We start from the raw sequence: 16,795 nt of genomic DNA, 5'->3' as shown, positions 1-16,795 counted from the left end.
GGGCCTTCTAATATCTTAGGGGTAAAAAAGGATTTTAAAGCCGTTATTTTAGAAGACAATTGACAGGATTTATTTTTTATATTTTAGGTCATATTTTCTATGAGGTTATTTTATTTCCTGAAAAAGCTTTTACATGGGCAATTGTGATATTTAAGATCTTTAATCTTCTCCATAAATCAAAGCCTCTTTTTCCTGATAGTTTAGCTGTGTTCTCTGAGCTTCCACTCATTATTTTATACATTAGGTATTGAAGAGTTTGAGCCTAAACCACATTCAAGAGAGTCCAGGTATAATCTCAGCAGAAATATGCAATAGATCAATGAAAACCTCAGGGAGACTCGGTTGGGATATACTGGTACCATCAGCTCTGGTCACCAATTCTCCTCAACCCATTTCCTGCTTCAGCATCCCATACTGGCCAGCATCCTAAATGATCAAGGTCTAAACTATCAACACAGTAAGGGTAACTATAATCAACCATTTTTATTAATGATTTCTTCAAGACCATCTCATAGTCCAGTGAACACGGAGTTGTGCAACGTGGTCGTTCTAAAAGCTGCTAATAGCAGGATGTAATTTGAAGCAGCTTCGGCTCACTTACAAAACCCTTGCTCTGTTAATTGTGATTTTACACCCCACTAAACAGCGCAGCCTGGAGCTAATGTTTGTGCGAGAGAACAGTTAACGTTCTGCTGTTGCACACTCTCCACTGCTGTTTTTCCTATCACCCTGTGGTTAACGTCTCCTTTCTCAAAAGCTCAGTAGACTGAAGTAGTTGCCTTTCTCAAGGAAACATTCTTCCTCACATCCCCTACCCCACCTGGCAGGAGACACCCTGTGGATACACCTATTATTTTGCTTTTGTTTTAACCTTTCACATTTTGCACCACTGTTCTCAAAGCACCTTTTATGTCCCCCCCCCCACCCCACCCCCGCTTGCTGCCATCAATCTCTGGGACTAAACAATGGAATACCTCTTTTTCTGCCTTGACTCACCCACGCTAGTCTCCCTGACTCTCTTTAACCAACTGCCCTCTCAGGAAGGGACAACATTGTCTAACAGAAGGAAAATACCAGCAAGAATTCCAAGTCATTTGGGAGAAAGTAACAGGACACTATCTGCAGGAAGAAAATATATTTGAAGAAACCAGAGGTGTTCAACATACACAGATATTGACAAACAGGCACCCCCCGCACACCAGACTGTATCCAGGTCAAGAGCCCTTAACTAAGTTTAAAGCAAGACCCTAAAACAGGAATCCCTTTACCCAATAGTACTCAGATTTTTCGTATGAAATTTGAGAGGATCAAAGGTCAGCATGGAATATTTCTAAGGCTTTTCTGTCAAAACATTTTATAATCTACACTCACATTTTAAGAACAAGAACACAGATTTAATTGTGATGCCAAGGATGTTGGCTGTTTGGGGAAAGGAACAGTGGGGCTAGTGCACTAAGAGAAATACCGTGAAATTTTTCATAGAATTAGGCTACTGTCCTGCTGTTTACTGTTGTCAGAGAATTAACTCAACCCCGTCTCCCGCCCTGCAAGGAACCCTTATCTTCTTTTGGCTCACCCACATCTGCAATACGACATTGTTCTTGACTCTTCCATGTTACATTTTGCAGCTCAAATAATACATTCCAGAAAAATACTAGAGGGCAAAGGTTTAAGAATTTGTTTCAATCAGCATTCAAACATCATTGAACACACTCAGATGCTAATGTTCCAGCAAGAGCTTTCATGTAAAGTCCATGCAATGTCAGTAATATTGGAACACAGGAACTCCAGGTGCTCATTCTTTGTGCAGTTTTAACTAAAGGTGCTCTTTCTCATCAATAAAATCAAGAGTTCATTTTATAATTCTTACTACCACTACCAGTTTTTGAACTAATGATGAAATAATGTGTTTGAAGAAAGTCTGCTTTCCCTAGGCATTCAGTCTTCTCCTGGGCGTCAGGTGAAATACCATCCTTTGGGCAGCATCTGTGTGCCCCGCCACAGACCGCAGAAAGCGGCAGCTCTCTCGCTGTGAACTGGGTCACTGGCAGGCCGTGGAGGGGATGCTTGGCGAGTTCAGCATCCACACCCCTGGGATAATCTTGCAGGAATTGCTAACAGGAATTGCAGCTCAGGGCTTTTGAAAGCCCCCAAGGTTATTACTCAATATGTACACGAAACAGCAAGGTGTAAATGTGTTGCGCTAAGTCACGAGTTAAAGAAACATCTGGAGAGTTTCTCCAAAGATGGCCCTGGTGGGAAGGCTAATGGGTGCCAGGTGCGGAAACAACTTCATGTTCAAAGGTCCCCTCCCTATTAGGATCATGTCTAAGAGTCATGGCCTAGAGGAAAGGGTCTCCGGAAACACAACATACTTGCAACAAAATATTTTTGAGGCAATAATACTTGAGGATTTTAAGTGAAGTGAACACAAGTGTGTTCAAGGGAAGAGAAGCACCGGGAAGACACTCAGGCCACTTGAAGGTGCCTTACATGTCACGCTCTATTTGTGCTCTGGGATGTTTGGACACAATTCTCAGAGGCAGGGAGTCATAAAAGGAAGGCCAAAGAACTGGGAATGAGAGAGACCTGTTCCACTGCTTGGTGATTGAGGAGTCCTGAGCAAGTAATACTTAAATCTGCCCCTAAGTCAGCCTTACTCATCTCTGTACAACAGAAACCTTGGGAAGAGTAAAGGAGCACAACTTACATATAAGCTCCCCAAAATGTTATTTACTTTTTCTGCTCAAGAATGAAAGATCTAGCAAAAAGCAAAACAATGATCTATTGTAAAGTGTGAAACAAAGAAGAAAATATTCATTTATTTAATCAACAAATATTTTGGGCATACATGCTTGGTGTTGCCTGGCAACACATCACCCATCCCAGGGAGAGAACATACTACCCTACACAGAGCTGCTGGCTCTCCTAAGTCTAGCTCTGATAACTGGTTTGTGAAAATCTTGCCAGGTAGGGCATTACACAGTTTACTTTATGACCAGCAGCATGCTTTTGCAGTACACACTATAACCAAACAGGTGACACATGTGTTCTCTAGAATAATGCAACTGGAACAAATCAAATGAGGCAGACTTTACTAGTCCCACAAGCTACCCAGTGAATTACTTGTCCAGGTTTAGAAAACTATGCCGGGTTAAGAAGGACAAGAGAAAGCATCAAATGTTAGGTTGGTGTTTCCTAGGAGCTAAAGAAAACGGGCTGTATAAGAGAAGAGAAAAGAAGTGAATGGGTAAAGTGATTGCAACCAGTGATGCTAAGAATAAATTTAGAGTGACAAGAGGTGTTTGAATCTGTTCATGTGACCACTGGTAAAAAATATCCGTTTAGAGCAGTTATCTTGAATAGACTAAAGTGGAAAAAAGAGATGTGTGTGAAATCCAAACGGAAGAAGGCTGCACAGTCAGAAACCAAATCAGCAGAAGATGGATGTTATCTAACAGTAGTAACAGAAAAGAAAGTCAAGTTTGGAGCTCCTGTGATCAAAACGGCAAGCAGGATGTGGCCAAGGCTTGAGTAGAGAGAAAACAATGTGCACCTAAAAGACAGGATGAGAAGGATAATTAAAATCAACTTGCTCTACCATTATCTGTGACCTTTTAAAATATGAAAGCCCATTGTAACCAGAAACATGGAGCAGAAGGAAGGTAACAGAAGCAGATGTCTGCAGATAGTCTAAGGACTGCTGCCTACTGATGTTTTGATCGTGGGCCAGTGAGTTGGCCTCCGCGGGCATGTTTCCTCGTGGTCTAAAACGGCACCAGGCATCACAGAGGGCAGGGTGCTCACACTCAAAGATGAACTGACTCTGGAAAGCCCTTGGAACTCTGCCATATTGTTTGCCCGTCCCAACCTGTGTGGGAGAAGCCAACACTGATGGCAGTGAGGGTCCTCCTCAGGTCTGGCACATGGTAATGCTCTGCCAAAATAAATCTGGGTTACATTTCGTAGTTAACTTTTGATGGTTATCATGGTCCCAAGAGGCCACATTTTTACTGCATTTAGCAGGGATGCTGTCCCACTCACCCTTGTATCATCAGAGCCCACCAGAGAGCCTGGCACATGATAGATGCAATCACTGATTTCTTTTTTAAGTTCAAGAATATCTCGAACACTGGGACAAAATAAAGCCAAAGATGAATTCCATTTACTTTTCAGAACTCCAACTGCGAAAGCCTCAGTTGCTTCAGAATGATCCTGAAGTTTGGCTCCTCTAATTGGAGCTCGCTTTTCACCTTTCTAGTCCCATCCAGCCCGAGCTGTTAAGTCACAGGTACCAACTATCAGACGGTGTGCGACTGGTGTGTGTGTCAATTGCTCTGATCCCTGGTTTCTGCTTAAATACAGGAAGGAAAACACAGTGCCTGGCTTCCTAGTATAATGAGAAGGAGGCCTCTCTCTGCATGGCCAATCCTCACTTGCAGTGGAGTAAGGCACCTCAATTTACACCAGGGCCTCTCACCAGGCATTAAGGGATTCTCTCATCAGGGCTAGTGTTGTCAATAAGCCCACAACTGCAAGTTTCTGTCAATACCCCTGTGGCCAATTTGTCATATAAAGCCATTTTAAAAATACCCAGCCGTGTTCGCCTTCTTTTTCACTTCAGCTTTCCTTATTCTTTTTAAATTTTCATTCAAGTGTAACATACATACGCTTCATCCATCGTAACTGTGCACCCGTCATAATTGTGCAGCTTGATGAAACTTTACAAAGGGAACACCCGCCATGAAGCAAGAGCCCAAATCAATAAACAGAAAGTTACCAGCACTCAAGAAGCAGCCTGGTGCTTCCTTCCAGTCACAAACTTCCCACAGCCCCAACAGCGAGATCCATCCTGACTTTCAGTGAAGACGTTTGCTTGATCTGGGCTTTTATATAAGCAGATTCACACAAGATGTGAGCTTTTGGGTCTTGCCCTCCCTATACTGCCTGGGGAAGTGGGGCTTTGTGTAATATTAGAATGCCACAACTTCATGCTGATAACTTGGGTGTAATATAAGGACAGGGAAGCAAAGCTTGAGGTTGTGTTATGTGAGAACTTTGTGTTATGCTTTGTCTTTTTTAAAACACAGATTAAGGGTGTCAGAACCAGTTTGAAAGTTCAAGCTATACAAGAGACATGTGAGTCCTGCTAGTTGGAAAGCTATGAGTTGAGCTACAGCTGTATGTGGGAGCATCCCATGAGTGGATGTGTGCTAAGAGGGAGGGGCCAGTTCTCCCCGAAATGCATGTAGGGACCGGATAAGCGGGCAGAGGGCAGTGTGGACTTGCTGGCACAAGCACAGCAGGTGCTGTGGAATTTAAAGAATGATCATTGTTCCAGCCTCAAGGGTCCAAACCTTCCATAGCTGATGCCCCTAATGCACTGAGATAGTGAAAATCAAGATAGTTTCGCTGGCAGAATCTTAGTAAATACCTGCTCTTGGCATACAAGTCAGTTAAGGTACTAGTCCGGACTGACTCGGAATAAGAGGTGCCCAGACCCCTCTCAATAAAACTCACTATGAGAGGAGAGGATCGGATCGAGGGAGAAGGAATGAAAACAGGTTTTTTCTGAAGAAGCAAAATAAATCCATTTTCTGTGAGCACCTAGCATCTTTTTCGTAAGTGGTCACTTTCCGTCTTCTTCTACTGGCACTTTATGGTCCTTAGCATCCATAAACACTGAACAATCTAGAATTTACTGGACACTCTAGAAGTTAGGTCTCACCTTGCATCTTTCAGACAGCAATCCCCCAAGATGACAAGGAGAAAGAAAGGATGTAACAGGATTAGCAGCAACTGGTTCAGTTCACTAAAGGAATAAAGACCAAGAAGTTCAAATTATTCAATCCTGGAGCAACAGTGGCTCTGAACTAGAGGTGATTATATGGAGAGTCCAGAACATTCCCCAGTTCCACTGCAGCCAGTGACAATTATCCTCACCGCCACAAACTCTGATTAGGTAACTAACAGTTAACGAGCTAATGTCATTCATTATCTCACTTAATCCTAAAGCAACTTCACGACACAGGTGCTAACATTGCCTCCATTTAACCCACATGGAAAACGAGGCACAGAGAACTGACCATACGCCAAAGTCATGAAGTCGGTTCAAACATGTGTCTGTCTACTGAGCCTATGACATAAAATGGTGGCTTTCAAACTTTATTTTTTAACTGTGACCCAGGAAGAAATTATTTTACACTATAACCCAGAACATGCACGCATCCACACATAAATATATACCACAAAAAGTTTCAGAAAGTAATATTCACACTTACCATGTGTCTTAAATCAGTGTTTCGATATTCTCTATTATATTTTTAACTCTTCTGTTTCCTTCTAAGATATTCATTACAATTCATGAAATGTAGTTCATGACATGAATAGCTTGTGATCTGCAGTTAGAAAAACACTAACCTAAGGCACTGTGCTACATTGCTTTCCCAGGCTCTTCCTATTTGATTCTCCAGGAATGGACTTTACCACCAGATTGTTAAATTTACTACCAGCAGTGCACTGGTAAATGTTTGAAAACTAGATCTTTGGGACTTATGAAGGGACTAATGTTCGGGACTTGTGAAGGTGATTAATGTTTGCTGATTTTTGCACTGTAAATACTCCCACCATGGCCAGTTTGAAGCTATCCACATGACATTGCTGAACACAGACTTGGGAAGAAATATGCCTGATTGGCTCCTGAGAGCTCATACCAGCCGAATAAAGCACACCAATAAATTTTCCCAAAATGTTCAACAAGAAAGGAGAAAATATGTTTTAAAGTCATGTCAGTGACCAGAAGAGTTGGAGATAATTTAATAACTTTTAATAACAGTAACATTTAATTGCCTATTTCATGTTAATTAGCTCAAGCCCACAAACTCTCTGGGCCTAATATATATACAAGTTGTATCCATGTGAGTAGGGGACTCGTAACTGCTATAACTTGAAGAATATTAATTAGGCCCTGAAACTTCATTATCTGTACACTGAGGTATCTAAAGTTCCATGATGAAAAATGTTTCTCTTTTCTTAAGCCAATGTTTTGGCCCATTTAAAAACATGACCATCCCTAAATAGGTAACAAAATAACTTGCATTAATGTGCTAAAAACTGAGGGTTTAATATATCAGCTGATTGTATTTGTGATAAGTAAGAGAACTGAGAAAACAGGAATTCTGGTGAGAGTATGAGGAATGGACGACTTTGTGGAGAAGCTGCATTTCTAGGAAAATCCGTCATAAATAGGGTAACACAATGGGAACCATCACAAATCCTGGAGCCATCTGAGATGCAGGACAGCATCAGGCATCAATGAAAGGGTATAACTGGGTAGGAGGAAAGTCACAGTGTTAAATAAAATAATCTACGTAGGACATTAATTATATTTTCTGGCACAGAGGAGGGGCTCAATAGATTTTAGTATCTTTAACGGAAGGAAGATGGGAAAAGAGGAGAGATTCTATTCAGGAATCATTTAATGAAAAGTGACATAAAACAGATTTTCAAACTGACATAAGCAAAGAGGAATTTATTATCCCACATAACTGGGAAATCTTAGCTGGATTATACAGCACATACAATATTGTCAGGTCTCACTATTCCTCTATCTGTTGGCTTTGCATCTCAGACAGGCTCTTGTCTCATGGTGCTAAGATGGCTGCCAGCAGCTCCGGGATTACAGTCATTCCTTTAAGTCATCCTGACAGAAAGAGGATGTATTTCTCCTGATGGTTCTAAAAAAATGTTCTCAAATTCACCCTGGTTGGCAATGATTTGGTCACAGGCTCATTCTGGAACCATTTGCTGTGGCCAGGAACGTATCACACTGTTGTTATTCATGTGAGTCACAAACCACCTAGTAAGCCAGGAATGAATTCACCTTGCCTTATGAACATAAGTGTCGGTTCACAAAGGAAAATTGCGGTATAGTTTTCAGGAAAGTTGGAAATGGATGCTAATCAGTCAAACTGCAAGAGAAAATCCAATTTTGTTCTAGCTGATGAGAATTTCGCTTAAAACTGAAACTTTCCCCAAATGTCCAATATCTTATTCAGCAAGTCAATTCAGGGGTGCTGATCAAAAAGGTTTAACAACTGGAATCAAGTTATGAACATGAATACCAACCATATCCCTTGGAGCTGGAAACTAAAGACCCTATTCCACCAGAATTTAACACTTTTCTAGCTGGGCCATATGGAAATTGAGGAAGATGGTGGAGATATACCAAAGGAGGAACCAGGGCAGCCAGGAAAGTGGAGGAACATTCCAAGGGCATGGTAGACTGACTATTCACCAACTAGATGAAAGTATTTCAATATTTTAACAACTAGTACAACTAGACCAGTGTGTACCAGCGGGGTTTCAGCCTTGACTGAATCTATTAGCAGCTATATCATAAAAAAGAACGTGCAGTCGGCTACATTCATAAGCATGGCCTTTGAATTAGGAGGTTGTTCTCTTAGCAGGACTCGGGAAGGTGCAAAAAGGTTTTCAACTACTGAGATCTAGGATAAATGCAAACATATACACACAGAGAGAAGTAAAATCAGACTATAAAATAGACAAAACAGTAGTGGAACACACCTTTTCTTACCATTTTTAAATTGTGACAAATATAATTTTTATCAACTCATCAAACACAATACCAGACACTCCTCTGTTTAAACCACATGCTTACCATTTCAGGTGCTCTTCATTCCTTCCTGTAGATTTGATTTTCCATCTGGTGCCATTTCCTCTTCCTCTGAAGTAATTCCTTTAGCATGCCTCACAGAGGAAGCCTGCTGGCAATGAAATCTCTCCATTTTAGTTTCCTGGAAAAAAAAGTTTTATTTCACCTTCATTCTTGAAGTATATTTTAACTAGAAACAGAATTTGGGGATGCTTGACCAGTTTTTCCCCAGAACTTTAAAGATTCCATTGGGTTATGGCCAAGTGGTTTCTGATGAAAGTGATCCCTCATCCACACAGTTACCCACAAGTATGTGCTGCTTGACTCTGTTTTCAAAGTTTTCCCTTTATTTTTACTTTTATCAGCTCGGCTGTGATTTGCCTACATACGGTTTTATTTGTATTTATCCTGCTTAGGGTTTGCTGAGCTTCTTGATTTTGTAATCTTATGTTTTATGACCAAATTGGGGGAATTTCAGGCTACTATTTACTCAAGTTTTTTTTTTTTTTCCTTCTCTACTTCTGAAACTCAGATTATACATATGTCAGACCACTTACTATTCAAAAGAACTCTGAAGCTTCAGTCAATTTTTTTCAATGGTTTTTTTTTTCCTATTAGGTCAGATTGGATAATATCTTTTCATCTGTCTTTGAGTTTACTGACTATTTTGCCCTCTCGTCTGTTGTGCCCCTCACACACACACCCAGTGAAATTTCTATTTTAGATATTTACTAGATAATTACATATTTTAGATATTTACTTTTGAGTTCTAAAATTTCTGCAGTTTTTTTTCAAAGTTTCCATTCTCTGCTAAGACTCCTCATCCATTTCTTCATTTCTTTAAGTCTTTGAACAAATTTGTCTTTATAATAGGCTATTTAAAGTTCTTATCTAATTTCAGAATGTGGATCATTTCAGGACTGCTTTCTCTCTTCACCTCAGATCACATTTTCCTGTTTTCTCACACATCAAGCAGTTTTGGGTTGTATACTGGTTATTGCAGAATTACATTGTAGGCAGGCTCAATGGTGTCATTGTCCTTTAAGAATTTTCTGTTTTACCTTAGCAGGTAATTAGAGAACTGCGGATCATTTTAGTTTTGTTAAGTTTCATTTTATTCTTTGCTAAGGCAGGTCTATTTTGGATGTAGTCCTAAGGCAGTCCCCTTACTCCAGAGCTTGGTCCTTACTCATAGAGGGTAACTTTCCTAGGAATTTAATTAAAAGTACAATAATGCTTAGTGTGGTCTCTCTACTCCAGCTGGGTGGGAACTCTGATCTCTCTCTATATGAATGACCTCTGATAAACACTTCTCTCTCTCAACCCTGTTGCAGGCAAATGAGCTCTGCCAGGCCTCACTGAGTCTCACCCTGTGCATAGCAGGCCTAACCCTTGCACCACAAAATCTTATGTTCACCATTTCCACACAGCTGTCTGCCCTGCAAACTGCAACCACTTTGAAAGCCAAGGACGCTAATCTCTGCCTCTCGAGGTCAACAAGACTGCCACTGAGCCGTGGCAGAAAAGCGCTCCCAGGCAAAATGCTGGCGAATTCATAGGGTAATCAGGGCACATCCCTTCTGTGTTTCTTTCTCTCAAAGATCATAGTTTGCATTGTATGCTTTGTGCAGTTTCATAGCCATTTTCAGTAGGAGGGCAAGTCTAATACCAGTTACTATGACATGGCCAGAAGCACAAGCTGGCTACAGATATTCTAAAGAGTTCATTTAACATAAGTCAAAGATGGTGCTGTTTCGAACATTTAACCACTAATATACCCAGGAGAACTGGATAGATGGAGGCGATATTTTTGTGGAAACGTGTGAGAGGCATTCTCTTCGGTAATACTTGATTGGAAAATAATGATAAAAGTCTTTTTAATCCTAATTCTATATTTACTTTTCATTACTACCTTGAACAATTTGCATTACTTCTCCCCTCTCTTTCTACTCGGCAATAAACAATGTAATTCTCTCTCACCGGGAAGCAGTAAGAGTTAACTCACTGCGCAAAATACTTTGACATCACTCGGAAGGAAGGACAGTATACACGCGGGACATTACTAATAGTATCCACCTGACGCATCATATCGCCAATAGTTAAAAATGTTCTCTTCATTTCTTCCCCTTCACCATTTTGTCCAGAGCTGGAGGGACAGCTTTTGACAAACCTGGTTTCTGTGCTCTCTGATCACGCTGACAAACTTGTAACTTCTGTTAGACTTGGCAGCTTCGAAGAGGAAGAGGACAAAAGCAGACTGCAGGGAGTTTGCGGAGGCTCCCATCCCAAGGCTTCGTAATGAGGTTAGGAAACTGGAGGATGAAAAAAAAAGCTGAAATAGCAACATACACACAGAAACACACAGAAAAATATTGAAACTTTGGTATTTAGAAAAATAAAGATGTATTTTGAAAGGAAGTGGATAAATCTATAATGTAATATATGTTGAGTGCCCAAACCAACTTGGTACTATTGTTTAGCAATTACCCTAAGGACCAAAGTTTAGCATAATTGTCAATGTTTGCCTACCTCATAAAGATACTTCCCTTTAAATTCAGAAGAAAAAGGAAATTGGAGATATGATTTTTTGTGGGGTGGGGAGGGCTGTCCAAGGCCATTTAGTGCAGTGGGCGCGCCTCCTTTGGGCATCATCCACATCTCTTCCTGGCTCCATCATCCCAGCTGGCAGTGTCCCCCTCATCAATGTAGTCACATAGAGCCCTGGGTTTCTTTTACCTTCTCTATGCATAAAACAGGCTCATAGGGGAGGGTCTGATCAATTCTAATTTTTTGGTTGTTTGAAATTTCATAGTTATTGTGAGGTTTCAAGCTTCCTCAAACTAGAGAAATTTGAGAGAAAGCAGAACTCTCCTCCCCAACTTCAAATCTTAACACACAGGCCTGGCCTGCATGCTTCAGCCTTGACATTCATGCTGTCATAGTATATAACCTGTTATTTGGTGTGTTGCCTTCCATTCCTCCTAATCTCTCTCAGACCAGCAATGCGTGCCTTAAACTTAGTCTCTCTAATTTCTCCAAGTGCTCTCAACTTCTCAGATTTCACTTTATTTTTTCCTTAAAAATCAGCAAATTAAAGCCAAAGGAAAGATCAGAGCTATTCAGGCCAAATTTCTTTTTCAAAGTTGAATCATGACCTACTCTAAAATCATTTTTTTTTTGAATAGGTCTTTTCAGCTATCTTCTTTATTCTCTGAATGAAATTTCCAAATCACTTTTCCAACCTACTGATCAATCTCTCAAAAACTCACATGCTGTTTGGAATTCTATCACTTGGCCACGCTGTATTTGAAGCACTGTGGAAAATGCAACAACATCTAAGGCATTGAACTTAATATCCAGTAGCTTACAGTCTAATAAGCAGAAAAAGAACAACTTCCAATTGTTAAATTTCATTTACACAGAACTATACAAATAAATGTAAAACAAAATATGATCATCATAATAAACACAGCACATAGTATATGGGAATTGAGCAAATGGAATCAGACCACTTTACAACTGGAAAAATGCAGAAAGCTAAAAGGAATAAGAATTTTAAGCTAGATCTACTAAAAAAGGGTTGGATTTTAAATAGTCAGCTATTCATAGTAATTTCTTAAAGGTTTCTGGAATAAGAGACTTTTGTTGTGTAGCAAGAATAAAAGAAGTAGAATTGTGCAATGATACATCCCACTGTTAAAAACACCAGTACGGCGACAGTCTCTGTTTACCCAACTGAAAACGGCAGCCTCAGAACAAAGGCCATGTCTCTTATTGCCTATAATTCTGGCAGCTGAAAACTTTATAATCAAATATATAGTCAAATCGCACATGCTAGCACTGACCCAAAATTTTCTCTAGATCGGTTGGGTGTGCAGGCTTTGAGTACACTCAAAAGCCCTTCAGCAACTCAAGGGTTCATTTCTAGGGAAGAGTGAGCATGGTTCCTGGCATTACAGCTCCCCTGGATAAACAATTTATTTGTTGAGTCAAACTGGATTTCATTATTGACACTAAGTCCCTGGGCAAAGTCAAGAGAGGAATGAAGAGACCCATTAGCATATGCAGAGTCTAGAAATGCTTCCTGCCCACACCTTCCAAGGGTTATATTCACAGTAAACCCCAGAGATTGCATTAATGCACCAATTAATAAAACATTGGTGAGCAGGTTGTCTACAGAGAGGGCTACACATGCTTGTTTATGATCAACACATCAGTCATCATCCCTGAATGGAGAACTTTGAGGGCAGAGCTGCAATTCTCTGGCTGCATTTGAATGTGGCTGCAGTAGGGAGCCTGCTTATCCGGAGAATGTGCCACTGGCTGATTTACAATGGAAGGAACCTGAAAAGAAGCGGTGGGTGCCCTTTCCCACAATCAGATAAGCTGTTACACAGAGATAAACAGTTGCTTTGAATTAAGCATGTTTGTCTATTTTTCAATGTTAAATTTTAATCTCCTGTTTTTGCAGTTTCTTAGGGCTTCATCTGAAATAATGCTAAGTGTTTTTAAATTATGCATGGCCCTACAGTCTTAATCATTTCAAATTCTGCTTTAAGGAAAAGGTGAATAAGAAAACATTGAGGCAGTGTTTTCAAACATTACTCTAGTTGATTTTTAATTGATAATTTTCTAAGACGACATTGTTACTTAAAGATGCCCTGTCAAAGGGCTTAAAGGAAAACTATTTTACATGACATTGTTGTTAGTCACCTTGCTTTTTCAGTTCTGAATATCTAATTTTTAAACGTATATAATATATGTAATATGTAATGAATTGCTTTTTGAATCAAGAGCTTAATAATAATTACCATGTCAAAGGAAACCCATGATAAACTTAAAGATCTTCACAAGTGTTGGAGATCATTAGTAGGAACAGTACTTTTCCATCATTCTCTATATAAACATTTAAATTATTTGACAGCAAGGGTAATGTTCATTTGTTTACGATTGAAGTTTATATTCTGGGCATCTTGTTCATGGATCAGCACCGACAAAGTACGTGTTCAATAAATATTTGATAAGTGAATGCACCTCTGAAGCTTTGGAATAGGATATATGCATGTTCCTAATTTAGTATTCTCTTGACCGAAAACTTAAGTAAATGTAGGTCAATGTGAGGCTGCATCTTTCTTGGCTTCATACAAACCCATGTCAGCTACAACTCCCAAATACAAAGGCAACATTCCCTCCTGCGTGCATGCAAAGTAATTCCTGTAGCTCTAGTGTTGGCAGTCTTAACATCAAAGAGCATAATAGAGGAAGATGATTTGGGATGATGAGGTAGATAATGAAATAAAACAACTGATTTCTGTACCTTAATTCTCATTTTCTCTGCCACAGATAAAATAGTAAAGAGTCACGCATAACTGCAAGCAATTATTGCAAACATAATTATCATGGATGTCCACATTCCTTTAACATATATTTGTTGAATCTCTTCCGGATTGCAAATACTATGCCAGGTCCTGGAAACACAAAGATAAACAAAACGCAGACTCTACTTGTGAAACAGACCGACACGTATTACTACTTTCAGTCTAATGTGATGTTTCATTTGAAGTCCTCTTTGGATAAGAGCATTTTCTTAAGAGAATTAAGTTTTCCATAAATGATAAAGTCATCTTTACTCTTTGAGTAGTCAAACCTTCTTCATATTCAGGAGATCGCTATAACATTTTTGACAGATACGTGGTAAGGCTGTGTTGATGACCTTCTTTTAATTAACTATTCTCTTTTAGCAGGCACATAAAACAATTATTTTATAGAGCTAATTTCTGCTTCTTTATCATTAGTGATAATGATCACAGTGTCTTTTGCCTTTCACGGCAGTTTTGCTTCAAAGGGAATTGAACATAAAGATCAAAGAGAGACCAGAAATTGGTATGAAACCAAAAAAAATTCCATTACAGTATCAACCTCTTTAAAAATTATTATTATTAGGTTTTCTGGTGCCCTGTGGCAGCTCTCCCAGAAAGGGTCTGGATTAACACTGAGCATTCCAATCACTGCAGCTGTGAGTGCAGAGGTTCACACCTAAAAAAACAAAACCAAACCCAGACAACTCGTGTGTCTCCAGAAAACCACCCAGCACTGCCTCGTGCAAAAGGAACAGAAAGCCTGTGGAAAGCTGGGCTTTAAAGCCAGCTCACAGGAGAAGGGAGAAATATCAAAATTGTTAAAGCAAACACTGGACTAGTTCCCATCTGGATATTTTTGCTGAGATTTGTTTTTTTCCTGAGACTTAAAAATCCTAAATGTTATGCCATTTCATGTATTCCCCATGAGCAGACAAGGAAACACATATGAATTAATATTAGTAACTGCCAATATCTCTTGAACACAAAGCAGGAGGTAAACGATTTGACCGGGGATGGAAGGTAGGATAAAATTCTTGGCCTTTCCTGGTAGCGACTGTTGAGTCTTAAATTCTGAGCAGGTGTTTACCAGACAAACGGTGTAGAAGGTCATTCCTAACAAAGGGGAAAACATGCACAGAAGCAAGGGGTCCTCACCAGCCAAGGTGTCCTTTGAAGTGACCACAGCTCAAATGACTGAAGCATAAGGTTTGAGGGTAGAGGTGCGATGGAGGGTAGAGGTGCGATGGAGCTGAGGGGCATGGTAACAGGAAGATATCAGAGCTAGTCTGGTTCAAGATCATGGAGCATGAAGAAGTCCATTCTTCAAGCTAGACACAGGGAGAGGTCGGTATAGATTAACAGGAGATAGGTGTTCTTTATTCCCCCTTAAATAATATTTTAAAAATTTTTAATTGAAGTATAGTCTATTTACAATGTTGTATTAGTCTCTGGTGTACAGCACAGTGACTGTGATATATATACACAATGGAATACTACTCAGCCAGATAAAACAATGATATAATGCCATCTGCTGTAACATGGATGGGCCTAGAGATAAGCATCCTGAACAGCAATTAAGATTATATCTTAGATAGAGTACTTCTTCCAATGGGACACCACTCAGATTGTCAACATTCCCTAACATATCTGAGATCGCACTGGTGGTATGTCTTTCGGGCATCCTGATTGAGTCCAGGAGCAGCCAGGAGAGACCCGCTCCTTCATTAAACATCACCAGCACACAATCAAGCACAAAGCAGAGGAGCAGACAGGCACACCTGACCACACACACAAGAGCGGGCACCCGTGCTCCAGGAGTCCCTACTTTGCCTTCTCTCACCTGACTCTGACTATGATAAACTCACCTCATCTAGGGGAGAGGGGTGGGCAAGCAGAGTGAGTGTGCCAACCAGTGTTTGCTCTGGTGCTAGGGAGCTGGGTGTCAGGAGTGCAACAGTAGGTCTACTGGGTTATGTGTGCATGTAACAAGACAGCTCCACACTAGGATTTTAGAAAAGTCCCTGGGAAGACCCCAGCCTCCTCTCAAAAGCATGATCCCCACAGCAGGGCTGTGCCCGATTCCTACAAGATGCATGTGGTCTAGCCTGTAATGTAAAAAGAAGCTTGACTTACGGAAGCGTCCTTAGCTACAATGGACTGTGCCAACCCCAGCACTCGTACTCACTGACTGCAATCCCTTAAATGTGACAGCCTTGTCAAGAGTTGCCTGACCCTGGCCGGAGGAGGCAACCACCAGCGATCTGCTTTCCCTAACATCTTTATGATACAGGTTATACAATAATAAATTTTAAAATTTCACACTTGGGGAAGGTTATCTTTTCCTAATTCACAAAAAAGGCCAGCTTTGGGGGTTGGCATCAGCTCCTTAGGAATCTACTGTGATGATCCTGTTAGAGATAACAAGAGCCTGGCAGAGCAGGGCAGAGAAGAGCAGGTGGCTTTAAGACGTGTTAAGCAGGTAGACTCTATAGAACCTAGTGGCCAACTGGAAGAAAACAGGAAGGGCCGCAGTGGGAAGGGCTCTCCATGCAGGTTTCTGGCTTGAGTGCCTTGGGGACAAAGAAGAACCATTCACAGAGATAAGGGAGAGTTCATCACATGTAGACCCTGGGGTGTCAGAGGGATGCGTGGGTAGAGCTGTTTAGCCATAAGTTAGCCTAGCCAGTCATTTAAGTGGTAGCTGAAACTATAAACACTAGATGAGCTAGTCCAGGGATGGGGTGGAGATGGAAGGGTATTC

General features: G+C 40.5%; 1 protein-coding gene and 1 long non-coding RNA gene across 2 annotated transcripts in view; one reads left to right on the top strand and one right to left on the bottom strand.

The window, feature by feature from the left end:
• Positions 1 to 16,795, top strand: part of GRM3 (glutamate metabotropic receptor 3) — a 206,247-nt gene that overhangs the window by 100,705 nt on the left and 88,747 nt on the right. The gene's annotated exons all lie outside the window — the stretch shown is intronic.
• The window catches only part of LOC105062372 (uncharacterized), a 375,037-nt gene that overhangs the window by 336,820 nt on the left and 21,422 nt on the right, over positions 1 to 16,795 (bottom strand). The window contains exons 7-10 of the long non-coding RNA XR_012508248.1: positions 15,190 to 15,362; positions 13,992 to 14,142; positions 10,845 to 10,986; positions 8,681 to 8,816 (exon numbers count right to left, since the gene is read on the bottom strand). This is a non-coding gene — a long non-coding RNA (uncharacterized LOC105062372). The remainder of the gene's footprint in view (positions 1 to 8,680; positions 8,817 to 10,844; positions 10,987 to 13,991; positions 14,143 to 15,189; positions 15,363 to 16,795) is intronic.

This window comes from Camelus bactrianus, chromosome 7 (genome assembly GCF_048773025.1).
Source record: "Camelus bactrianus isolate YW-2024 breed Bactrian camel chromosome 7, ASM4877302v1, whole genome shotgun sequence".
Lineage (NCBI taxonomy): Eukaryota > Metazoa > Chordata > Mammalia > Artiodactyla > Camelidae > Camelus > Camelus bactrianus.
The sequence above is the reverse complement of the archived record's forward strand: the minus strand, read 5'-3'. Positions and strand labels throughout refer to the sequence as shown.